Consider the following 26,642-nt stretch of genomic DNA (forward strand, 5'->3'; position numbering starts at 1 on the left):
ATCTCATGGCATGTGACCCAGCTGGTCACACCAGGGCTTCCTCATTTCTTTCCTGAATGGCACTTCTGTGTACCCCAAAGGAGGTAGCTCACGGGGGGCCGCTCTTCCAGGGACTCACAACTTGGTGGGTTTGGCTTCAAAGGGAGTTCCAAGCTCCTAGTCACAGATTTTGGCAACTGTTTGCCCCTGAAGGAGAGCATTCGTGAGAAATTGAGGGCAAAGGGAAGAAGAGAAAGCCTTTGTGGGTTTTTCTTCTTTCTTTCTCTTTTCTAGACTTCATTTTGTACCTGTAAAATGACTCCTTCGGGTGTTTTTCTCTAGGCTGGTTCCAGTCATGGGCTGAAGTTGGCTTTTCTGATGACTGCAATGATGTTTAAGGTTAAGTGTTTGCTAGGTAACACGTTTAATGACTCAAGACTATAGTTGGAGCCTCATCAGCTACAATCTGCCTTTTCTTGGAAACTTAGAGCTATTCTCCGTATGTGGGTGTTTGTTTTTCCTTTTCTTTTTTTTTTTTTTTTTGTGGTGTTGGAATAAGTATGAAATGGTGAGGATCACTTTTAGAATTTAGACGTGGTTCAGGGTGGCTGGGTGGTTCAGTCAGTTGAGCATCCGACTCCTGATTTTGGCTCAGGTCATGATTGATCTCGGGGTCACAGGATTGAGCCCTGCGTTGGGCTTGGGATCAGCACACAGAGTCTGCTTGTCCCTCTCCCTCCCCCTCTGTCCTTCCCTTTCCCACGTGTGTGTGGTCGCGCGCGCATGTGCGCCTATATGGGTGAGCGCTCTCAAATAAATAAAATCTTTAAGAAAAGAAAAAAGAATTAGAAGTGGTCTACCCTGACAAATGAAGGTGTTTCTGCTACAGAATTCTCAGGTGCAGGTCCCATCAGAGCTTCTTAAATAGATGGGGAGGTAGCATCGCCTAGTAGGTAAGAACAGGGGCTGCATTCAGACAGATTTTATAGAGTCAGGCCTGCCTGTAAGTGCCTTAAGATCGGGGCTTCTGCTTCTGTTACCTCTCTCCTATTAGCCACCCTGCCTGATTGCATTATTATTATTGTTGTTGTTGTTGTTATTTTGCATCACTGAGTTTGAATCCCAGCTGTACCACTAACCATCTGTGTGACCTTGGGCAAGTCCTTTAACCTCCTGGGGGCTTGGTTTCCTCATGTGCAGAATGGGGTAGTTGTATCCGTGTCATCACTGTTGTAAGCGCTGAATGATGTGGGACACTTGCTTTATTACTACAGCCACTCTTAATAACACTGATGATTTGCAAATGTGTATTGAAGGAGACAGGCAAGCATGGAAGAGTACTTATACTGTAATTCCTTTTACGTATGTTAAAAAATATGCAGAATTCATAGTGGCAAAAATATAAAGAAAAGTGAGAGTGTACACACAAAATTCAGGATAATGGTTACCTTTGAGTAAGGAGGGAAGGGGATGGGATTAGATTAGGAAAAAGCAAAGTTAATATTTTTTTGTTTCTCAAACTGGCCGATAGGTATCTGGGTATTGATTGTATTGTCTGTATAGTATACATGTATGCTATTAATATTTTTTTTATGTTTGTTCAATAGCATTGAAAACAAAGTATCTTCAGTGTCTGGGGCATATATTATAGTCAACCTATATCAATTACCAATCTTGTTATTGATGGCAGAATTGAGTTACTGGTAACCTTCAGTAGTAACCTTCAGTGAAAATGTATGAGGCTGCCATGCATGGTTGTTCAGGTGGTCCACTGAACAAGGCTTCTGATTGACTATGAGCAGAAAGCCAAGTTTTGCTCTGAGGCAAGGCTGTGTTCATAGTAGCATCATTTTCTCATTCCCACAGGGTGTTTTATGGGTTCGTGGTCACACTGGAGAAGCATCACTTAAGTATAGAGATCTTTTGGGAAGGTGAGATTGGGTTGGGTTGAGCATCAGCATGGTATATCAGAAGGTAAATAGGGATTTGGGATCCTGATCGATAAAGTTTAGAGGGGACTTGGGAGATTGAGTAGGTCAGAAGTCTCATTGTATGCAAATAAATGGGCCCAGGGAAGTTGAAGAGTAAAGGTCACATAGTGATTCTGTGAATACAAGTACAAGGCTTGAGGAAAATAAGTTTAGGGCAAAGAAAGGAAGTACTGACTTTCATACACTTCTAGCGGTTGTGTAGAAGTTATTGTACCTGATATAGGTAAATTCAGAGCTGTTACTTTGAGATGGTTTTATGGAGGACAACTGTATTCACCCACAAAAGTGCCTCGATGCCAATATCTCTCAGAACGTGCTGGAGAAGGGGAGCTGCTCTTCAGACAGGTTAACCGGTGGTCCTGCCATCCCAGTGGCAGGAAGAAAGGTCTTGCTTCTTATCTACCCTCCTCAGGTCTCAGAACTCCTGAGATCCTACTGCTTGGGGTGGGAGGTGGGGACAATCTCTACCGAGAACCTCCCAGTCAAAAGCTGTTCAGGTAGGTCCTCACTGAGGCCAGTCTTTGTTCTGTGCATGTTTGTCAGTGTTATTATGAATCTAGCTGGAAGGGAGAGAGAAATGGGCTGACAATTAAGAGCATGGTCCTTGAAGTCAGAAAGACAACGGTTGCAAATCCAGTGACCACCAGCTGCCACTTCCTTGTCTGCGCCTCAGTTTCCCCATCTATAAAATGGACCTCCCAGAATACCTGAAGGTATCGCCTCTTCCCCCAAGTTGTGTGAGTGAACCATCAAGGACAGCTGGTGGTGGCATTCTGAATGCTAATTGATGGCAGAGTGGGTGGGGGAGTTGTATCTGTCATCTGTGGTCAGCCTGTGACACCCCAGGCTACAGGGAGATCCCTGCTGGTGAAGCCCTGCTGGACCCATGGGGACTCCTACATTTCCTCTAAGGTTGACCCCCTTTGCTCTCTGTGGTGAAGATCCTTTTCAGTCCCCTGATTATTTCCCTTGAGTCATTGTCTTCGCCTGTCAGCCCCTCCGCTTAGCTCCCAAGCCCAAGAGAGGTCCCTCAGCACTGTTAGGTGTTACTTAGGATATTTTGGGAAACTCCAGCCACTTAAGGGAGCCCGGCCCTGTGTCTTATTGTAAAGGAAGTCCCCTTGGGGTGTCCTAGGGTTTAGCGCCAGAGAAGTGGTTTAAATACGGTTTTCTAGAATGTTCTTTGCCCTCAAGCATGGTGAAGAAGTAGATACTTGAAGCAAGTGAAAAGGCAGCTGAGGGTGGACCCTTGTTTTGTTAGGATGAAGCTTCAGAAGCCAGCTGCCTGCAGCCCCGTGGAGCCACTTGTGGGTGGGCCTTGAAGTCGGAAAGGGTCTTCATATACTCAGCCTTTAGGGTTTAGGGAAGGAGATGGACTGCTGTCACATTCTGATGCTTATGTATTTAATCTATGTATCAGTGGGATTTGTCCACTGCCTCAGGTCACAAGGGATTGAGGCCCGGGGGTGCAACAGATGAAACTTTTTCTCTTTAACAAATTTGCCTTTCTTTAACTTTTGTCTGTAGCCTCTCATCTCCAGGAGAAACTACTCAGTAGGAGGTGAGGGGTTCTTGTCTGCTGGGTTTGGCTTCATTGAGGAGACTAAGAAGGGCTGAGCTGAGGAGGTCTGGGGGTCAGCCAGAGGAAAACCTGTCCAGGGCTCTGAGTTCCACTTTCCAGCTGCAGAGCTGACCCGCCCCCATCCCTGAATCTGCCTGCCTGCTTGCCTGCCTGTGAGGGCGGTAGGACCCCACCTCGTTTAATCTAGTAGCACTTAGGTGGGTGCTGTTTCCAGATGTTTATGTGAACTCACGGAGAGAAAAATGTTCTTCTCTGGTTTCTCGGTTCTCTTAAATCTTTAAAATCTTATTGCTTCCACAGAAGGAAAATTTTAGAATATAGGAAGAGCGCATATAACATTTTGTTCCGCATTAAAAGTTAATTTAAGACAGAACCCAAGTCCAAGACAAGTGTCTTGTCTTTTCTTCATTCGGTGATATAATTGACCCTTCATACCTCCACAGGACTTAATATTCATTCAACAGAGGCTAATTACAGGGTATGAAGGTGCCGCACGATTAAGGTGAAGATAGAGGTTTCTGTGTGAACTACTTAATTCTGATGATTTGTAAGTTGTCCATAAAATTTGCCGTGGACTGTGACAAGTACAGTATTGACTCCCTTTTGTGGGGCGGGAAGTCCAGAAATATCTCTCATATTGGTTTCCTTCTGAAGGGAGCTCAGCGGCATTGAATGGGGTGTATGTTGTAAATGGTTCATGAACTTTCTAAACCCCAAATCTGGACACATGGCTTATTACCATTATATCCCTTTCCTCGTGTCAGTCTCCTTATATGTATATTTGGCTAGCCTTACAAAGGTGGAACAAATGAAATTCTATTTTCATACATAGTCCACAAATTATCTTTGCTGAAAATATATAAAATCAGAGCTCTCGGGATCCCTGGGTGGTGCAGCGGTTTGGCGCCTGCCTTTGGCCCAGGGCGCGATCCTGGGGACCCTGGATCAAATCCCACGTCGGGCTCCCGGTGCGTGGAGCTTGCTTCTCCTTCTGCCTGTGTCTCTGCCTCTCTCTCTCTCTCTCTCTCTGTGACTATCATAAATAAATAAAAATTAAAAAAAAAAATCAGAGCTCTCCTAGAAAAGCCCGTATTTATCTCTGGTGTTGGGGTAATTGTTCAGCAAAAGGGGTATCCCTTGGTGACCTGTGATCCTGACCTTCCCTTCTGAAACTGAGGAAACCCTTACCTCTGCCTGGGCCCCAGATCTGTGTGGATGATGGCCTGAGACCTTTTGAATAAAATGAGGTTGACTTTCAGAGGGTTATGGAAACGAAATTGCAGTTTGTAGAGCAGAGTTGGACTCCGACATTTAAATTAAATGTAAATTTCCATTTCTGTTTCAGTATGGCAGTGTGATAGGGTATTATAATGGGAAGTCTTTGCTTTGCTTGTAATCCAGGAGAACTGTAGCCTTCCTTTCCTAAACCAAGGATTCTGTGGCTCTCTTGAGATGAATCCTTACTGGATGATGGGAAACAGGACCTGGTGAAGTAACTTGTCTCTACTTACCCTGCCCATTGTGGAAAATTAATATCTGACCCAGTTCTGTTTGCCCCGTAAGTTTATGGCTTGCATAAGTGGCTGTTGTAATGATCTATTGACTGTGTTTCCTGAGAATTTTATTTTATAGTTCTAAAGTTGTAGTCCATAAATCTTTTGAACTTGAGGGTTTGAGTTAGAGGAGCCATGTGGTTCTAGGAAAATAAAAGGTGCCAAGTTTATTTTTCACACCTGTTAGCTCTGCCTTTCCCACATTCTTTTCTTTCTTTACGTGCCACCCCTCTGATATTTCCTCCTTGGTGGGGGGAAAACCACACTAAAGTGTTCATCTTTATGTAATACCACTCATAAAGTATTTGTATTAAAAGAAAAAATGGGGAGAGGGCAATGTTCAACACAAGTGCATGCACTATAATTGTAAAGTTTCTATTTAAAAATGAAGTCTCTTGGAGCTCCTGCATGTTACTGGTGGGATTCTAAAGTGGTGCAACCGCGATGAAGAACAGTATGACAGAGCCTCAAAAAAATGAAACCTAGCATTACTATATGATCCAGAAATTCCGCATCTGGTTATATACCCAAAAGAACGGAACGTGAGGACTTGAATTGATATTTATATACCAATGTTCATAGCAGCATTATTCGCAATAGCCAGAAGGTGGAAACAGCCCAGATGTCTGTTGACACATGAGTGGATAAACAAAACGTATGTACATGGACAGTGGAATATTATTTGGCCTTAAAAAGGAAGGGAACTCTGACACGGGGAGGTATGGATAAACCTTGAGGACATTATGGTAAGGGAAATAAGCCAGGCACAGAAAAGAGAAATATTGTATGATTTTGCTTATGTGAGGTTGCTAGAGTTGTCAGACCCATGGAGACAGAAGGAAGGAATGGTGGTTTTATGTTATGCATATTTTACCACACACAAACAGACACACAGAAATCAGTGAAGGCCGGTTTGAGGCCCCAGGTGGGTTGGGGCCCTTGTTTCTCTGAAACCAGGCAGGTGAGAAACTGCCCTCCAGCTGTCCTTTGAAAACGAGGCATTGCCCGGCTCCTCTATCAGGATTAGCAAGCCCATGTGGGCACCAGGTCCCAGGCCTCCCAGTGTGGGGTCCGCCCCTGCAAGGCTCCTATTGTCCTTCCTGAGTGGGGAGTTTGGAAACAGAAGCAGCTTCCACCTGAAACGTGTGTTCTTGGTTGCTTTCTGTGACAATTATTGTGTTCTATTTTAAGCCACGTCTCTGCTTTTGGTAAGTGTCTGAGATCCTGTTTTGTTAACTGTGGCCGTGAGACGCCGTAAAAGAGCAGAAAGACCTCACCGTAGGTGGCAGGGGGCTGGAGGCTCTGCCGGCTGGGTTTGGGGACACACTTTCCTCTTGTGTAGCCGCCACAGGCTTGGTTCCCTTTGGGTGAAGACTGAGAAAAGGCGAGGCTGAAAATAAAAGAAAATACATATTTTTCCCTTTCTCTGGGAAGGCGCTTGGCTCCCTCACAGCAGGTGGCCGGGGAACTCAATCTGTGGAAGGCATCGGCGCTTTCAGCGCAATCAAAGTTAAGTGCAGAAATTTAATTAAACGGCATCAAGGATGGCAGAAACTTTGTAAAGCTGCAGTGCATTGTCAAATTCAACAATTATTTCAAGGAACACAATCCACAGATGGCGTCTAATTGATAAATTAAGGCTCTGCTTCTCTAATGGGCTTGCATTTAAGCCCGTTTTCCACCCATACAATAACCATCGCCTCCCTCACCCCTGCAGGGAAAAAAACCCCACATCGTGCCCCTGGAATAACTGTAGGATTGGGTCTTGACTATTTAGTGCAAAAGGCCTCTGGCTCCTGGTTGTGATCCTCAAGCCTCTATTTCGGATTGAGTCTTGTTCTAAAAACAGGAACCCTAGGATTTCTTCAGGGCCGTGTGTCCTTTCTGCTCCACTAACCCGGATGTATTGCTCAGAGATGCCTGGGTTTTTTGTTTTTTGTTTTTTGTTTTTCTTTTCTTTTCTTTTTCCTTTTTAGTATAGCGCTGGCTTTTATCCTGCATGGCACAGGATTTTGCCCAAAACAGAAGTCTCAATTTATTTATTCCTTACCAAAAAAAAAAAAAAACCTGTTTTTAAGACCCGTGGCACTTCCTGTCTGTTAACAGCAGACACCCAACTTATTTTTATTCCAGAAGAAAATATTTGCTGTCTCTAAAGATCCAACCCTGGTCAGGGAAATGTATCCTGTATTGAGACTTAATTTTTTAAAAATCTGGAGGTCTTGAATGTTTACCAGAACTTCTTTTTGCAGATGAGAAAATTGAGGCGCTATGGTTTTACCTGCCTTGGGACTAGTTCTGTGAAATTGTATTTCTAGAGATAGAGGGGAGGCCACTCCGTTCAGTGGTTCATTCTTTCTTTCTCTCAGTTAAGTGGTTCATTCATTCATTCCACCAATAGATATGCATTAAGTACCCACTCTTAACTTTTCTAGATGCTAAGGGGAAATTTGACGGTGGAGGAAGACACCTATATGAAGCCTACATAAAATTGTGGGGGACAGACACTAGAACAATCTTACAGATAGATGCTTCAATGCAACTTGTGATCAGTGCTATGGAGGAAGAGTAGAGAGTGACTTGGGAACATATACAAAGGCATCTGTAGGGAGGCATCCAGGAGTGACTTCACATGAATGGAGTTAGGTCAGAAGGGGTAGAAAGAGCCAGGTAGAGAGGGGAGTAGCCTACTCAGAAGTCCAATGTACTAGAGCAGCTGAAAGAAGGCCGTGTGAGCGAGGGAATGGTGTGAGAGAAAGTGGAGGGTGTCACAGTGGCAGGTTAGCTCCCATGCACCGAGTGCTTACCGTGTGCCTGGTGTTGTCCAGAGCTTCATCTGGGCCATCTTATCTACCTCTTTCTATTGTGGCCATCTCTCCTCTACTGCCTGGCACATAGTAGAGTCTCAGTAAATGTTTGTCCAATGAATGAATGAACCCTCCCAATGATGGGTATTAGTTTCCTGACCTTATTGCTGGGAAACTGAGGCCAATAGGGGTAAATTCATTTGCCTGAGCTCCACATCCTCTAGTAGTGTTGGTCTCTGTGCTGGAGTCTTGACTCCCTAAAGGGAGTGAGGTGTGTGAACCACTTGGTGAAGGAGTCTGTGATTAATAGCCCTAACCACCCCGTCTACTCTAATGTTTCCATCCCTCGAAAGAAAGAATTAAGAGAAACCTCTAACTTTTATTCCCACGTAGGTAGCAGTCAGTGGTGGAGAGGGCCAGATTTAAAACAGAACCTTTGCAAGAGCAGAAGCACAGGGTTCAAGGCTTTTAACTCAGTAACTTTGGCCTTGTTCTTGCAAGATATTTGGTTTGTCCTAGAAAGAGACAGCAGAGGAGGGGGAGTGGGTATGTGTGGTGTGTGTGTGTGTGTTGGTGGGGGGGGGGGCGTGGAGTAAAGGAGCAGATTTATTTACTTATTTGTTTGTTTATTTCTAAAGAATGATTATGGGGAATGGTAAAATTCTTTCTAATTTCCTTTTTTTTTTGCAATGGCGTGGGCGGCTTTTGAAATTCGTGTAGTTTAGGGAGGCGCGGGTTCTGTGCCTGGGATGCCAGATGATGTAGCTGGATGGCTGTCGGCTGTTTATTTGCTAGTCTGTCGTTACCAACACAGTATTCTTGAGTTCAGTGGCACGACACTGCTTTATCCCCCACTTCCCCCATATCTAAATATATCCAACTAGTCAATCAGACTTGGCAGCCATCAGGATTGTGGTTGTCAGATTGAGTTTGCCTTGGATCCTCTGAGCTATTGGCTTGTTTTCCAAGCTTGGACGTGTATTCAAGTAGTGATATAGCAGCATCGCACTCACAAGCACGCACTCAGGTGGGGGCCTCGTTGTAAGGTAAGGATGAGGCAGCATTTTGGTATCAAAAAGGCATTTCCTCCTTCTTGGCTGTCAGTTGTAGAGCAGAGACAAAGCCACGCCGTGGGGAATGGCTTCATGCTCGGTGAGCAAGATGCGTGGGTGTGTTTTCCTGAATCGTGATTTTTTTTTCCCCCCGAGTTCTGTGAGGAGAGAAGCCGGCAGCTGGTGGGAAATACTCTGTGTGTAGTAGGTGGAGGTGGGGGTGTGGCTGGAAGAGGAAGACGGGATGGTGCAGAGCTGGATGTATGGCAGGGGGGACCCGCCACCGTGATGGTGTGCCCCTGGCTGCGAATTCCAGGAGTCTTGGGCCTTGGAGGGGCCTTTGTTTCTGTGGTCCTCACCCCCCCCATACACACACGCTGTTCCCCCAAGCAGCCATTTTCTCAGCACTGTCTGATGCCTCTCCAGGAACCTGAGAACCTGAGGGTCTAGCTCCTGGGTCTTTCCCCGGAGGCTTGTTAAGAGGATCGGTGGAAAGCAAGTCACGAGATTTTAAATCCCTGCTTTCTCCAGGGAACGGCCTTTTATAAATAAGTGCCGTGAGTGCTCATCTCCCCATTTGCTTATCTGCAGAGAGGCCTCACTCTGGGAGAGGGCTGGGGTCCCCAGAGCAGAGACCTGTGCCTGGAGGCACCCCTACTCGTGTCACCCCTCCCTCTCCTACCAGCTATGTGGAGTCTTGGTGGGTGAGGGAGTGTCCAGCAAGTTCCCCTCTCATGAGGGGGGAGCCACAGTTGGGTTTGTGGGGTTCCTGGGCCTTTGATAGGGTTCTGGGAGGGAGAGGCGAACACAGAAGAGACATAAGCTACAGACTCTGCCCTCAAGCTGCTCCTAGAACACAGAAAACATGAACACGCAAATGAATGAACTAGAACCGTAGTCCCCAAATTTGATTCAGGGACACTTGGGCATCCCTGAGACCATTTCAAGGATTCTGTGGTATCAGGATTTTTTTTCCTAATAACTTCAAGGCTCTGTTTTACCTTTTTTCACTCTCATCCTTTCATGAATGTACAGTGGAATCTTCCAGAGGCCTCATGGCCTATGTTGATGTCATTGTTCTGATGGGTGATGGGACGTGTATATTCCTGTTCATAAATATCTCCATTTAAATTTCTAATACAGTAAACACTGACCTATAAACAAAAACTTTTGGGTGGTCCTTGCTTTCTAAGAGTATAAATGTGTCGTGATACCCCGGAGTTCAGGAGCCACACAGAATGTAGGCTGGCAAGTGGAAAAGTCAAGTTATGTACTAGGTACTGAGGTAGGTAGCACAGGTACTGGGCAGATGACAGGTACTGGGAGATGAGCCAGGGAGGGGATTGTCAGGGCAGGCTTTCAAGATGAGTTACTGGGTGTTCGAAGGTATGAATAGGAGGTTAGCAGGTGGACAGAAGGAACAGTATGTTTGAAGGAACTGGAATATAAAGCACTGTAGCATATTGGTCTTTTCCTACCAGTCTGCAGGGCAGAAACGGTTTCACATTGGCCTCACCATGGGATTTTTTTTTTTTTTCTCTCAGTGATTTCCAAGGCTGCTTCTCAGAATCACTTAGTGATCTTTATGGAAATACTGCTGGAGCTAGGTCTCAGGCCTCTTGATCTGTCTCAATGGTGGCACTTTTGGCTTCTGTTGGTGGGAATGACCGGGAGCTCTTTGTATCAGTTTTAGTTATTTTGTTGAGCGTGACATCACAGTTGTCCCTGTAAGTGAGCCTAGGACATGTTACACTATTGGCTCTGTCATAGAATTGCAGCAGCTGTCACTGGACACAAGCGTTCCCTCCTGACCTCACCTGTCCACCTACATCTGGGAAACAGATGAGAACGGTGGATAATGAGAGGGGTGATTTGTTGTAGGTTGGGGACCACGTGTTCAGAGATCCATTTATGTCTCGCCACCAAGCGGTGTGACCTTGAGAAGGCTTTGATGTCTCTGAGCCTGTCTGTTCCCCTGGGAGTAAAAGCAGGTTGGACAGATGCTATTTAATGGACACACCTAAATCTGTCAGTGAGAGGGACCCTTCTGTTGATGAATAATTCATTCTGGTTTTGTTCTTAGGAAGTATTCCATGGGGTATACTATCTTCCCAGCTATCTTGGTTTTGCAAAGAGAGATACAGAAATGTTCCGATTAATGACGTAGATGGCTTCTGAACCATGGAAGAAGGGAAAAGAGGAGACCAGGGCTCCCCGGGTGCTTACTCTGTGTCACGCGCTGATCTGAGGGGTTTCTGTATCCTCTCATGGTCACACTCTTCCTGTTGGTAGATGCTACCATCCCATTTTATAGATGAAGAAAGAGAGGCACAGGCAGGTTACCTGAGTTTGCCCAAAGCCAAACATTCCAGGTGTTCAGGCTTTGTGCCTTCTGTTCTTCATATCGTCTCCTGTGCTCCTGGAGAGGGAGGGCCTGTAGTCTGGAGCTGTTCACAAGAGAAAAGAGGCAGAGTAACCACTACAGGGTAACCAGAAGACAGAATAAAGGGCACGGGAATAACGTATACTTAACCAGACTGGTAAATCAATAGACTAATTAAAAATCAAACACCTTAAAACACTGTTCCTGGTTAATTGTAAACCCAACATTGAAACGTTAAAACTTGCCCAGCCAATGGGTTTGAATTATTAACTGAGCGAGTTAATTTCAAGCCATGGGTTTGGGTAGCTGTGAAAGCTGCCCTCAAAGAAGGGGAATTTGTGTGCCATTCCTGCTTGGGCCTGCCTGGCGCCCAAGGTCTTGTTATGGTGGCTGCTGTTTTCATTTGTAATTGAAATACCTTAAACATTTAGACTTCACAAATTCAGACAGATTGTGGGAGAGGACAGTTTGAATCACGAAGGAGGTGGATTATGTCCATCTTTCCAAATGAGAGAAATGCCATTCTGTTTTGTAATAAAATGGAACCCACGGTACGAGGTAGGGCCCCTTTTACAGTATTTGACCCGAGGCTAATGTTCCTTCCACCTGCCTCCACTGTTGCTCTTTGCTAGTCCTTTCTGCCCAGAGAGACCAAGGTCCTGGAGTAGGTGTCATTGGAATTTAGCCTTAAGACAAACTGCTCTGCAATGAGGCCTTTGGGATATTCATGGATGGCCAATGGACCACAGGATGTTTCGTTTAGTTTTTCTTTTAAGTAGAGAGACTGTGCTGGACCTGCCTTGATTATAGATAAAACTCACCAGCAGCTGCATCGGTTTTCCTTGTGTGAGCTGTATTTCTGACCTATCTGGGGTCATGAATCACATGGGGAATGTGACGGGCATTTACCCAGAGTAATGCCTAATGCCCCAATCATGGGGTTTTCCCTTGGTGCTCAGACAGGACTTTATTAAGAAGCCCTGGGACACCTAGGAGGCTCCAGGGGTTGAGCGTCTACCTTTGGCTCAGGTCATAATCCTGGGGCCCTGGGATTGAGTCCCACATTGGGTTTCCTGCAGGGAGCCCACTTCTCCCTCCGTCTATGTCTCTGCCTCTCTCATGAATAAATAAAATCTTAAAAAAAAAAAAAAAAGAGTAAAGAAACTCTGTGTCAAAGTCACAAAATAGGGGGACTTTAAGGATAGTGATAGTATTTTACTACTACTTATATAGCATTTTATTTTCTTTCCAGAGTTCTTTATAAGACAATCTCCTTTGACCCTCTTGAGAATCCTGGAGTTGCTATTTTGTATATGACATATGCGGGTGGGTGCCATAACTTCCCTGAGTGTTGCTGTTTTCTTGTTAATTTGCTAAATGGGCTTTAAAAAGGGAGATAAATGTAAATTTCAGCCCCATAAAATAGTCTCATTTCAAATGCTTGCGACTCAAATTAATTAATTTAAAAACAGCAGTAAAGCACTACCCCAGCCACAAACATGGCAAATGAGTAATGTTTGTTCCATTCAGACAGTTGATGGGGTAAAATTACAAGATTGGTCTGTGATAAGAAAACGCTTTTGACTTCAACTTGAGTGTTTATAGAAAGGAGAGACCTGGGCAGTTTGTTTATTTAGAACATTTATTACAGCTTCTGCTCTACTTCTCCCAAATATAAACACTTGGGGAAATTTTGGAAAACCACAAGAATTAAGTAAAAATCTCCCTAACTCTGCTATTTACCATTTAGAGATGACCACTGTTAACATTTTGGTACATTTTCTTTCATCCTTTATTCATGGCAAAAATTGTGACAAAAAATAAACACATTATTCACTAACCTCATTTTATATCTATGCTATGAATATTTCCCCCTTATAATTCACTATTTTTATGGCATAATTTTTATTGTCTACATTGTATTGGTGACTTACAGCTTTATTTAACCAAAGCCTATTGTTGAATAGCTTGTTAATGGTTTCTTAAAATTACAAATAACTTTGGTGAACATGCTTGTGCATGACCTCTTATCAACATCTCTGATTGCCTTTTTACATCACATACCTAGAAGTGGAATTTCTGGGTTAAAGGCTATAGATACTTTCAAGATATATATATCTCGAAAAAAATATGTATAATGTATTGAAATATACATAATGTATATTTAAAAATATGCATAATGTATTATATATAATTGCATATTTATAATCTCCTTATAAAATATATTTTTATCTTAATTGACTCTATAAGGATGATGGTATTACTTTATAACCTTGCCAGAAGCCTGAGAGCTTAACTTATTTTTAAAAAATTAACTAGTTTTTATAAAAATCAATATGTGTGTATGGTAAACATCTTTATTTCTGCTGCCTGGTAAGGCTTAATTTTGAAAAGATTTTCAAAATCTTCGGTGTTTCTCTGCTCAACTTACACTATATTTATTCTTTAAACTTCTCCCTTCTTCAGTGCAGTTTTTGGCACAGCTTTCAGTTTAGAGTTTATTTGTTTACCTATCTGCTTATCTTCAATAGGCTGACCAGCCCACCTGTCTGTCTTACTTGGTTAACATTTATCCATGCTTGAGGATGGAAATAGCTTTCCTCTGAATCAGAACTTTGGGTGTAACCGTTTCAGCAAAGTCACCTGCATAGACGTGAGGGGGCTGGCTCCTCACTGTCCTTTTAACTCACCAGGTTAATAAACATGGTTAATTTGGAAAATGCCCCAAAGCATATAAATGAAAATAAACGTCCCTGAAATCTCACTGCACAGAGATAATCATGGTCAATGTACAGATCTGTTTCTTCTTTTTGGGGCGGGGGATGGGAATAGTACATACAGAGAAACAAATTTGAAAGCAAGCATTGCCTGTTTTCTATTTATTTAATTATACAAATAATCAATGGGTACTTTCTGCTTTGAAAAATATAAACAATATAGAAACCAATACTACCGCTTCCCTTTCCAGAAGAAACTATAAAGGAATATTATTCATCGCCTCTACCCTCTCATCCGCCCCTACCACTGTGGACTATTCTTCAAAGGAAACGTTCAGCTCCAGGTGAATGCAGAGTTTCTTGACTCAGACTCCTGGTGTCCCAGAGTAGGATTGGAAAGCCATCACTCTCTTCAGAGTGAGAACATTTTTTTTTTTCCCCTACGAAGGGGTACTGATCTTACTGATTGCAAAAATAAATTCAGATTAGGGAAGTAAAGGGCATCTGAATTTAGAATTCTTCAAAGTTAGGATGTTAGGGACCTTGGAGACCATTTGGTTTCACCATTTCATTTTCTGGATGAAAAAACTGGGGCCCAGTAAACATTAATAAGTACCTTGTCTCAGATCATCCAGCCAGTTAGAAACATAACTGAAATTCCAGGGTTCTGGTTTGTGCCTTTCTTCTTTTAAAATGAAGATGTTGATTTACTTTTAAAAAGAAGAACAAAGGCCAAGTTTAGTCTGGTTTCAGATGCAGAGAGCTAAATCCACTCCTTTCTAGGTTAAGCAGAAAGGAATTTGTTGGAGGGCACTAAAATGCTTGCAGAAATCATCAGGCAATTGAGAAAAACCTCTAGGTTGTGTTTTTGGGAAACAACTCTTGGAGCCTCACAGCAGATCAGGGTCTTTGTGGAACTGTTGCCTCTTTTGTCACCTGAAAGCCACTTGGGAAGCTTCGTGGTTCAGAACGGTGCCTGCGCTGCCCTCGTTGAAAGCACCTCAGCTGCTGCTGCTTTGCCTTTATCTTCTCCAGCAAAATAGATTCTCTGTGAGGAGTCAGCTAAGACACAGGATGTTGCCACAGAAGAGCCATATGCCCCCCTGGCCCGGCTGCCAGAGTAAACAGCTGAAGGCACAGAATCTACACTTCCCCTTTTCCAGCTAGCTGCAAGGGAGTCTGAAATGCTCCTCACTTTTCCCATTCCTGTGTAGCAGGAAGCTGTGGGAGGATGCTGAAATGGATGAGGGACACTGATTTCCCATGAGGATTCATCAGTTCTGTGAATAGATCAGATATGCTTGAGTTCTGTGTTACAGTTATGGAAGGTAGACTAGCAGAGTAGCAAAACCCAAAAACTGGAGGGTTGTACAAAATATAAAAGAAATTTTTAAAAAGGAACAGCTATATACAGAAATATTATCATGGGATGGCAGTACTACCTAACCTTGTTTTAGGATATATCATTTGAGGGATGCCTGGGTGGCTCAGCGATTTAGTGCCACCTTCAGCCCAGGGCCTGATCCTGGAGACCCGGGATTGAGTCCCCCATCAGGCTCCCTGCATGGAGCTGCTTCTCCCTCTGCCTGTGTCTCTCATGAATAAATTTAAAAATCTTAAAAAAAAAAAGTCATTTGAAGTTCAGTTGCATTTTTGCAACAGAGGGCATAAATGATGCATGGTAATCTAGGATTTGACCTGACTGACAATAAATTCAGGCCCAGATCCAGCCCTTGAACTTGTAACCAGATATCTGTCACTAAACCTTTAGCTTACTAAGTTTTTTTTTTTTTTTTTCCTGACCCTTTTCTGGTGTGATTTCTCATCCTGGAGGAAACCCTGCATTCCCTCTCAAAATCCAAAATTTAGGAAGATATTTATCTCTAATCTTTCAAGGAAACCACTTAACATTTACTCTGTGGACAGTTGACATTTGGAAAGTGCTTTAGGCAAGAGGGCAAGCAGAACACAGGTCCTGCACGCGATTGGAACACACATCTCTAGGTTCCCATCTTCAGTATCTCTGCTGGGACATCATGTCACTCCTGGAATTCCCCATAGAGATAGAGCATCATTCTTTGCTATCCTTGGCCATTGTCTGCTTCTGGTGTGGCAGCTGAGTGCCTAGTGTTTACAGCCCTGACTTTAGGTTTGGCTGGCTTACTGTGAGGTTTGTTCAGGAACATCCAGCATGATTACATTGACGAATGAGACTTATGGGAGAGGAAGGAAGGGAGTAATGGGTGGAGGGTCAAAATCCAGAGAGTAATGAGATGCAGTATAAGCATCAGTGAACTTAAGTTCCTAGCAACAGGTGGTCATCAACCTTCTCAGGCCCTGCACTGGTCAGGCGGGTCAGCAACTCTGAACGTTCTGCTTGGTGGTGTAGAGCGAGGAGCAGGGGAGGGGAAACATATGAAAGATATGATCCTGTCTCCAAAGGAGTTTACTTTTCTGTGCAGATGGGTAGGCCCTTTTCAGGTGACCTTTCTTTGGGTAGCAGAGGAAGCGTCTGTTGACCATGAATGACATCTTCTGGACAGGCGTCTCCTCATCAGAAATGTCACCTTGAGCACCTGTTGTCTGCAGTTTTCTCTTTGCATTTCTCACATCCTGGGCTTTGTATATTCTAAGGATGGATGGCTTGGTGTTAAAGGTGTTCTGTGCTGCACTCATCCATATGTGAGCAGCTTGCAGTTGTGGAGAATACATGTCAGTACTGTTTTCAGACCGGGCTGGGTGGTTTTCAGCTCCGGTTAGGTGTCTGTTTTTGGGCAAGTGATTAACATCTGGAACCCTCAATGCCCTCAGCTGTAAAATGGGGAGGGAGGAGCACTGGTATTCTTTACTCCTCTTGGCATCGTCTGAACAGAAACAGCTTAGATTCTTCACTCCAGAACCCACAGCCTGGACATGACAGCTCTTCTCTTGACTCCTTCCCTTTCTCTTCTACTCTTCTTCCTCTTTGTTGCATCCTTCATCTCATTCCTCTCCCATCCTTCCTCTTCCTCCAGAATTTGCTGTGTGCTTGATAAAAAAACGATACCTAGTCATTACGTTCTTGGCAGAGAAGATGGAACACATCACCAACTGTGTTCAAGAGACGTGTAGACTTTGGAAACACATTGCTTGGGCTATGTTGTATCCTTGACATTGTGTCTCAGTTTCTTTTATCCGTACAAGGGAGATTGAGATGGTTCCCACCTTGTTGAGTTGTGCTGGGAGTTAAATATGCCACAGTGTGGGCAGCTTGGGTGGCTCAGTGGTTTAGCACCCCCTTCAGCCCGGGGCGTGATCCTGGAGACCCGGGATCGAGCCCCACATCAGGCTCCCTGCATGGAAGCTGCTTCTTCCTCTACCTGTGTCTCTGCCCCCCGCCCCCCGTCTCATGAATAAATTTTTTAAAAATCTTTTTTTTTTTAAGATTTTATTTATTTATTCATGACAGAGACATAGAGAGGCAGAGACACAGGCAGAGGAAGAAGCAGGCTCCATGCAGGAAGCTCAATGCGGGACTCGATCCCGGGTTTCCAAGATTACGCCCCGGGCTGAAGGGGGTGCTAAACTGCTGAACCACCGGGGCTGCCCTAAATAAAATCTTTTAAAAAAAAAAAAGCCACAATGTGTCAGGTTCTTACAGCAGTGCCTGGCACACAATGATTAGCTGATCATACTGATGATGATGAAGGAATGACAGTGTCCCATTATCCCATCCTCCTAACATAGGACTTCCATGAGGATGGAAGGCAGTGTACTTGAGGCACACCGAGAGGGAATAAAGGTACTGAGGCTATTCCGAGCAAGTGTGTTTGGAGGCCCCGGCATCCAGCAGCTGGTATAGGGAACAAATAGAGGATGAATTGAGAGGTGAGGTTGCCAGCTCCCCTTCCTCCTGCCTACTCCCTTTCAAATGAGTGGCCCTTACAGCTTTTGGGCATCTGTCTCCACTGCGAAGGCACACCAAGCCCCATTTGCTGATTCTGGCCCTGGCCGCCCGAGAGCGAGAAGCTGAACCAGGCTGTCCTGCTTGGAATTTGCACTCACCTGCCTGCTTTAATTAGATGATACGTGGTTCCTCTTATCTTCTTCTTCTTCTTCTTTTTTTTTTTTTTTTTTTAAGATTCTATTTATTTATTCATGAGGAACACAGAGAGAAAGAGAGAATCACAGACACAGGCAGAGGGAGAAGCAGGCTCCAGGCAGAGAGCCTGATGTGGGACTCGATCCCTGGTCTCCAGGACCACACCCTGGGCTGAAGGCGGTGCTAAACCACTGAGCCACCTGGGCTGCCCTCCTCTTATCTTCTTGAGTGGAGATTTCTCTTTTTGTTGATCAGCCATTGATGCCAATGTGGGATTAGAGTTCTTACTCCCATTTTCCTCTTGGGGCCCTGTTATAGGCTGTCTGAGATAGAGAAATTGCACATGCTTGTGCAAGTGCTGGGTGAGTTGCTTGGTGAGTCCATGGACTGATACCTCCACTGCGTTTTCAGGTGTACAGAGCACTTTTGCATATAATCTGATTGGATCCTCACAGTGTAATGCTGCTAGTATCAGGAATGTTATCCCATTTCATAGATGGGGAAAACTAAGGTTGAAAGACATAGAGGGTCAGACTCAGGGTCAAACAGCCAGCAGGCGATGGAGCTGGGAGCCAAATCCAGGCCTGGCTCTAATTCATTACTGTCTCCTCTGGGTCATGCAAGAGCCCACATAGACTTGTTTTTCAGTAAGGCTTTACTGCTGCGTCAGTTCAGTGCAACAAGAGTGTTCTGAAACCATGAGTTGGCTTCTTCAGTAGCACACAACCACAAAATAATAACTTTTTCCACCAGCCAGCACTCCGATCCCTTCCCCAAGGTAGGGAGTCACTGAAAGGCACAAATGCGTCAAGAACGGGGTGTGTGCAATCTCGACCTCTCTGTGACCCTGTGTTCTGAAGTTGGAGAAACCTCCATCAGGTGAATTCACCTGCGGTCTAGTTTTTAGTTTGTGATTTTTTCGTTCCACTTACGCTTACATGGCAGAAATCAGAACTCTGTGGCCCCTCTTTGTCTTCCTAATGCCCTCGAAGAGTGGTCTGTTTATGAGCAGTTGATTGATTAAGCATTAATATTTTAGAAATCACGTCCTAACCTTTTGGGCAAATGTGGTCTCTCATTTGCTTTCCGCAGTCAAACCTTTCTGCCTTTGGCCTTATGACACGTTTGCTGCTAAAACCTACATGTGAATGAGACACTGCTTTCCCCTCAACTCCTCTTCCCCTCGCCTGAGGGAGGGGGAAGCATGTGGTCATTCTAGGTACCATCTTGACCGATAAGTGCCTTTCTGAATATGCTTGGGATAGAGTCACAGAGGAAGGAATTAGTCTGACAGTCTTTTAACTTTGACTTGAATTGGGGAGTCCTGTCCTCCATGGCATTTGCTTAGAAATGCTCTTGGTCTGTTACATCACCCTCTGCTGTTGCATCACTGGGGCTGGCTCCTGAGTTGGAATTGAGTAGGGACTCTGGGACGGTGGCCAGGTGAACACGGCTTCTGTGCAGTTGAGTCCAGCCCGTGCTTGTGGAAGGCCTACTGTGCTCAGGCATTAGGCTCTTCATCTTGGCAGGACTTGAAAGTAGTCCCCTTACCAACCACAAATCTAGTTCTCTGGCTTCTGCAAAGGGCAGAATTTGGAAAGAAATGCATTGTTTCTTTTCCTGTTCTCCATCACTTAAAAAAAAACCCACAGAGCTAATTTGTTTAGATGGGTAGGGCAGAGGAAGAGTGTCGCTCTCCATAAAGAGCTCTTGTCTTATCACCAATCCTGCCCCACAGACTGAGGTTTTCAAGCAATACTTTACTTACTTCCTTTCTTAGTTTTTACCTAGCTTGTTGGGCGTGGGGCATCGGCGTGTCAAGCTCTGAGAGTGGGTCACTTGGGAGAGAAGGTTCCAGAGTGAGCCAGCCTTTCTCGAGAAAGGAAGGCCATACTGCACACTGAACACCCCTGTCCCTGACTATGCTGTGGACCTGGAGCAAGGGGGAATGTAAAATGAAAGGAAACTGCGTTTCTGTCACCCCTTGGGCCTGCCATGTTACCTGTGAGGGTGGCTGGGCTTCTTTGACGGGTTGAAGGTCCCCGTGATGAACTGCCAGCCCACAGTCTGACTTTCCCCCAGTGGAATTCGGCCCCCAACTCTTCATCTTGCGGTTAACCCTTCTCATGTTTTCTGCAGACCTGTCCAGAGTGGTTCCTTCACTCCTGATCCCTCTCTACAGCCATAGCCACCCCCACACCCTTCTGAACAAAACGCTGCCGCCCTAGCCCACACATTTTGCCTATGCACCTTTGCTCCGGGGTCACCTCACTTCTCCTGACTTCTAGTGCTCATGGTTTGAGAATCCAGTAGGAAAAACACTGCCTGTCTCTACTGCTGACCTTGTTTTTCCCCAAACCCTTCTCTGTCTCAGAGTTCGGTCCTCCCTCCCGCCTGCCGTGGGCTGGGGGAGATGGCAAGTCTCAGCTGTTACTTTACAGAAGGGTGTCTTTATTCAATTTGACTCTTACTATTATGTGGTGAAGCATTCAATAAAAGTCGTGATTTATGAGATGTTGTGTGGCTGTGGTTGTTTCTTCATTTTCTTTCTTCTTTTTTCTCCTCCTCTTCCTCTTCCTCCTCTGCCGCCGCCGCTGCTGCTGCTGCTGCTGCTTCTTCTTCTTCTTTCTTCTTTCTTCTTTCTTCTTCTCTTCCTCCTCCTCCTCCTCCTCCTGCTCCTCCTCCTCCTCCTCTTCTTCTTCTTCTTCTTTTTTTTTTTTTTTTTTGCTTTGTCATCTATCAGGGAGAGAAAAGCCAGGCCTGATGATTTCTTGGCACGTCCTGTGTTCACTTCAGAATGTCAGCTGTCGGCCTGTCAGGAAGTTATTTCTCGGATTGGTTTCTGCCTTCTTTGACTTTTCCGCACAGTCTCCGCTGTACACAGGCAGAGGCCCTGCTCTGTCCTGCAGGCTGGCGATAAGGGGAGGGCTGGATGCTGTGGGAAGAGGAGCGTGGCCCCCTGTGTGGCCCTCGGCTTCCCATGCTCCTCAGCGGCTATATGTCCAGCACTCTGTCAGCTCTTGATTGCTTAATAGGAAGAGGCAGGCAGGGTTCTTTCAGGAGGTTTCCAGAATTTTCTTTGTTCTTGAATACAGCACCCCCCAATCCTCTTAGTTTTTTTTTTTTTTGGCCTGGCCATGTTAGAAATCCTTTCCTTTTTCTCTTCTGTAAAGTATGTGCATGCTAGATAAAAGGCTCTTGAATAGCAGGCCTAGCATATTGGATATTGGCTGCTGAAAATAGGCTAATTGGAGATAGAGGCAAGTTGTCACAAAGGTGCCTGTGGCGGGGGGTGGAGAGGAGGATGATCCTCTGTAAAAATGCCAGGTTGACTTTTTCCACCTCTCCCCTCCTCCTGCTTTTATTATTAGCTGTTTGCCGAAACGCATCCGAGTCTTTGTGGAGTCCTACAATAGCATTAACCAAGTTGTGCCCTGCATTCTAATCACCTGGTTAAGACCTCGTTCTGTGTCTGGAACCGTTCCATGCTGAGCCCCCAGAGTGTGCATAAATAAGTCTTTAACCCGCAGTGGGTGGCCCAGGAGGGACCAGGAAAGCTGGCCTGCTGGACTTGAACAGAGCACATACCCTTTGCTTTGAAAGCGGCTGCTTCTGAGGCCAGAATTGAATTTTGGTGGGGAGTGGTTGCTTGCCAGTGCCACCGGCAGGGTAGGAACCGGGAAGACCCCCATTTTCTGGCCTCAGAGCAGTGACAGAGAAATGGGAGCAAGCTTTGGTGCATGCAGATATCCGCCAGGCCGACCGACGCAGGATCAGCTCGATGGAGGCAAGGCCTGGTGGCCCTAGAGGGTCGTCTGTGAGCCCCCCACTCATAGACCCCAAGTGAACATGGGTCTTGCCTACTAGCTGTTTACAGTCTAAGGGGGATCCTGTTTTTGCGAGCACCCTGGATCCTTTGAATTAGAACATTTTGTCACCCCCGAGGGTCATTAATTGCCTAGCCATGTACGTGCTGCTGTCATGCCTCTGTCCCTTTGTTTCTGTCTCTGCTGCCAACTTCCATTGGAGCCTCTCAACTGGTTTTGCTGTGGCTTCATCTCTGCTGGTCCCTTTCCGACTTACCCCTACTCCGTACTACTACTCTACCTCTCTAGGAGGTAGAGACCTCTACCAGGCTTCTGACTGCCCACGGGGTCTAGCCCAGTCATCTACCTGGAATCCCAGCCTCACCTGGACCCTTCCAGCCTAATGTCTCACAGGTCCCCCACACACCTGTGCTCTAGGCATCATACCCCAGAGCCCCTCTCTGCCTGTGGATCCTCACTCTCCAGGCTTCCAGAATAACCTCCCCCTTTTTTGCACAGAAAACCCAACTTGTTTTTAGAGATCCTCTCCTATATCTCTATCCCTGCCTTGAAGCCTTTTCCCACAGGCAGTGAGTGACCCCTTTCCCCTGTCAACCTTGTAGCCCTCTTCGGTTCCCTTATGACTGGTTGGCATATCCTCCTGGTTCTTGTCCTGTGTGCTCCACTAGAGCAATAGACGTTTAGGGCAAGGACTGTGTCCCTGTTGTCTAGTAGAACAAAGGAGATACACGTTCTGCATTGTCCAGTGCATGGGGTCGCTGAGTGTTGGAAATGGGGCTAGGCTAATTCAACCAAGGAACTCAAGTACCCATGACACTTTAAATTTACATAGCCACCTGTGGCTAGTGGCTTTCACAATGGACTTTACACCAGTGGATTATCTTGCTTCTCTTGGTATCTTCAGAGGCTCTAGCACCGTATGCAGGTACATATACGTTAGCTATGTGCTCTTTGCTTGTTTTCCACGCAATTTGATTTTTATGTTAGATTCAATTGATTACCTACTTGAGCACCATTAATGCTTTGGGGGGGGGGATACAAACAATAAATAAATATGGCCTCTCCCCACAAGAAACTTAAGCCTCATGGGTAAACATCTAGTGATAATGGGAAGTAGAATGGAATAGAATGGCACCACTTAGGAACAGTTGACATCCTGGGCAGGTGTAGGATTGCTCATAGAGGCTGAGGGAGGGGGGATGTAGAATGTCCATTCATTCATTCAGCAAGTACTTACCATGTATGCCATGTATGACTGGGGCACTGGGAGTATGTCTGTGAGCAAAACACACTAAAATTCCTGGCCTGGTGAAGCTTACTTTCCAGCAGGAGGGAGACAGATGATAAATAATGTAAATAAATCCAAGGTGTGTTAGACTGTAGAAGTTGGGAGGAGGTCTGGGGGTGCTTGAGGTTGGAGGGCTTGCAGTTTTTAAATAGGTTGGTTAAGGAGGGCCTGGTGGAGAAGGGGACATTTTGAGCACAGACATTTGGGCTGAGATGTGAAGGGAGTTCCTGGGTGAGGGAGCTGCTGAAATGAAGACCTGAGGACCTGGATGTGCATGCCCTGGTCAGAGCAGCTGCATGGATCCTTGAAGCCTGGGCTGATGATTTGCAGTGTGTCTACAGATGTCCTGTCTCCTTGATGAAACTATCAGCCCACCCAGGCTAGTAGTTCCAGTTCTTTTCGTTTCTCTTTCCAGAAGGTTTCATTCCAAGTAGCTGCTCAGAAATTGTGTTGATGAAGGGATAGTTAAAACTAAGGCAAATCTCCTATGATGAGATTTTGCCAAAGGAAAGGTCTGATAAGATCAGATCTTTCCTCTGGGTTAATTGTACAACTGACTCTTATTTTGTTTCTGGGTCTCTCTTTGTGCAGACCGAGTCTTCTGCAGGGTCTCAGGTGGCTCATTCCCTGTGTTTTTGTTTTGTTTTTTTTAATATTTTATTTATTTATTCATGAGAGACGGGGGGTGGGGGGTGGTGCAGAGACACAGGCAGAGGGAGAAGCAGACTCCATGCAGGGAAGCTGACTTGGGACTCGATCCTGGGTCTCCAGGATTAGGCCCTGGGCTGAAGGTAGCGCTAAACCGCTGAGCCACCTGGGCTGCCCTTATTCCCTGTGTTTTTAACACATTCCTTTGATGTAGATCATCTCTGGAACACAGAATATTTGGGGGAGCCAGGGTTGAGGAGCAGCTGGAATAGAGTGGAAGACCAAACTGGCCTTTGGCGGGAGGGGCAAGATTTGTGGCCAGGGAGAGCAATGCCATATTTTCCAACAATGATTTGACTTGTCCCTGGGTCTCTAGACTTGCCCGCTGAACAGGATGTGAGCTCTCCTGAGCTGCAGAGCTGCCTGGAGAACAAGTGTGCAAAATGATTATAGTTTCAGATATATTCTGAGTACTAAATCCAGATTTTTCACAGGGAGACAAGATGGCCTTTGGTCAAGGGCAAGAAAGGGCTGTTAAAACAAATTACTGTTTTAAGATGGCCTCTTGGCACTATTGATATTTACAGTGATAACAAATATAAAAACCATTTCTCTCTACCAAAAAAAACAAAAACAAAAACAAAAAAAAACCCCAAAACCCTAACTTTGTTAGACTTCTACCTTTCTAAAGGCAGAGTTGACCGTAACAAATGTATGGCAGTGTACCTTGGGGCAGTTGTCCTGTTCAAGGGTAAATCCTCATTGCCAGTTGCCATCAACAGTAAGGTTTTCCCCCAAATCAACACTTGCAACTAACCACAGACTGCCAAGTCACTCCAGGCCTCGGCATACCCTTTGGGCTCGTGTGGGAGTAGCTCATGTGGCAGCTTGGAGTTTGCTGTTGAGCTACACATACTGCTGGCCCTGCATATACTGAGATTGGTCATAGACAGTATGTGCCTGAGGTCTGGATCCACTGAAACTGAGAACTGATGCCTCCTTACCTTTCTAAATAAACATTTTTATGTTGTTGGACACTGCTGACCATTCCTTTCCATTTGAAATACCCTAGCTTTGGTGTAATAGTCATGACCCCTGAAATTAGCAGCCTAAAGCAATTACTTTATTCTCAGGGAATTACTGGGTCAGGAATTTAGACAGAGCTCAATAGGATAGTTGGTTTCTGCTTTGCTGTGTTTAGGACCTCAGCCAGAAAGACTTAAAATGTTGATGATAATCTGGTGGCAAGGGGCCAGAATTACCTGAAGGCTTATTCACTCATATGCCTGGTGCCTGGACAGGGATGGCTCAGAGAATGGAGGTCCAACATGTGGTCTGTGTGGCTGGGCTTCCTTCCAACATGGCAGCTTTGGGGTAGTTGGACATCTTATTCCATGGCTCAGGTCCGCAAGGATGCATGTTCCAGCGAAGAAGCTAGAAGCTACAGCACCTTTTATGATCCAGCCCTGGAAGTCACACACCATCTCTTCTGCTGTAGTCAACTGGTTGAAGCAGTCACAAGCTCATTCATGTTCAAGGAAAGGGGCATAGACTAAGGGGCCATTTGGGATAGTTGGCGAGATAATTTTCTCTTGCTTCTCTACTGATTCTCTGGCTATGCCTTTGGGTTTCCAAAAGATGTTGGGATTCCTCCTAGTGAATTCACTCTGGGTCATCTGTCCTGATCCTTTTTCTGAGCTCCAGAAGAGATACACAGATTATCTTCTGGACACTGCCAATTTAATGTACAGAAACGGAACACATTTATCGTTCTTCTGCAAACTTCCATCTTCTGCAATTCCTTATCGCAGTTGGTGACTTCTTCTCCCTCATCTCTGCATCTGGCCATTTACCCAGGGCTGATAATTTTGTCTCCTACTCTCTCTCTTAAATCTCTTCCTGCTTTGTTATGCAAAAGATCCTTGCTTTAGTTGAAGGTCCCTTCATCTTGGGCTGTTATGATAAGCTTCTAACCGACCTTACAGTCTGTGTGTGCAAGTTCTCCAGTCTGTCCTCTATGGAATGACTTCTCTAAAATACAGAGCTGGCCGTGTTATTCCTCTGCTTGAAATTGTTGGCCCCTTGTCTAGAGGATGAAGGTTAGTCTTCTTGGTTATGGTCTGCAAGACCCTTTGTGATCTAACCCTTGCATCAGTCCTTATCTCCCAGCAGTTTCTCCTTTCCTCTTGATTTGTGATACTGCTGAATGTTTTGGTACCTAAAACAGTGATATTTCATGCTGCTGTGACTCTACTTGTTCTTCTTATCTTCCTGGAAAACTCCTGCTCATCCTTTAAAACCCTAGTTTAGTTGGCATCTCCTCTTTGAAGTCTTCTCTGACTCTCCTGACAGAGCTTATCATGGATCCCTGTCTTTTTTTGCATGCTCATGCCACTGCGTGTCTTTGTCAGACCCCTATGAGAGCTCTAAGAACTAAATTGTTTGGGCTCCTACAGCCTGGTGGGGACTAGGTGGTCATGAATGTCTGAGGTCAAATGTAATTAATCAGGAGCTGGTGATACAGATCTGGGGAGTGGTCACCGAGTCTGTGATTGCCGGGTATTTCATGCCCTTCCCCATTTCACGTGACTTTTTAAATGGTTTCATATCCAGAGTCATCAGTTGTCCTTTTTTTTTTTTTAAATTTTTATTTATTTATGATAGTCACAGAGAGAGAGAGAGAGGCAGAGACATAGGCAGAGGGAGAAGCAGGCTCCATGCACCGGGAGCCCGA

The 26,642-nt window shown here is 45.2% G+C and overlaps 1 protein-coding gene and 1 long non-coding RNA gene across 23 annotated transcripts in view; one reads left to right on the forward strand and one right to left on the reverse strand.

Moving 5' to 3' along the window:
* The window catches only part of MSI2 (musashi RNA binding protein 2), a 391,492-nt gene that overhangs the window by 90,765 nt on the left and 274,085 nt on the right, over nucleotides 1-26,642 (forward strand). The window lies entirely within an intron of this gene.
* On the reverse strand, nucleotides 5,743-26,002 carry LOC112655012 (uncharacterized). Of its 2 annotated transcripts, none has more exons than XR_003133507.3 (3): nucleotides 25,171-26,002; nucleotides 11,308-11,411; nucleotides 5,743-6,495 (listed from the first exon to the last, which is right to left on the reverse strand). It is a non-coding gene; the product is annotated as an uncharacterized LOC112655012 (long non-coding RNA). The 2 variants fall into 2 exon arrangements; XR_003133508.3 differs by lacking the exon at nucleotides 25,171-26,002 and adding an exon at nucleotides 14,681-14,835.

Source organism: Canis lupus, chromosome 9 (genome assembly GCF_003254725.2).
Source record: "Canis lupus dingo isolate Sandy chromosome 9, ASM325472v2, whole genome shotgun sequence".
Classification (NCBI taxonomy): domain Eukaryota; kingdom Metazoa; phylum Chordata; class Mammalia; order Carnivora; family Canidae; genus Canis; species Canis lupus.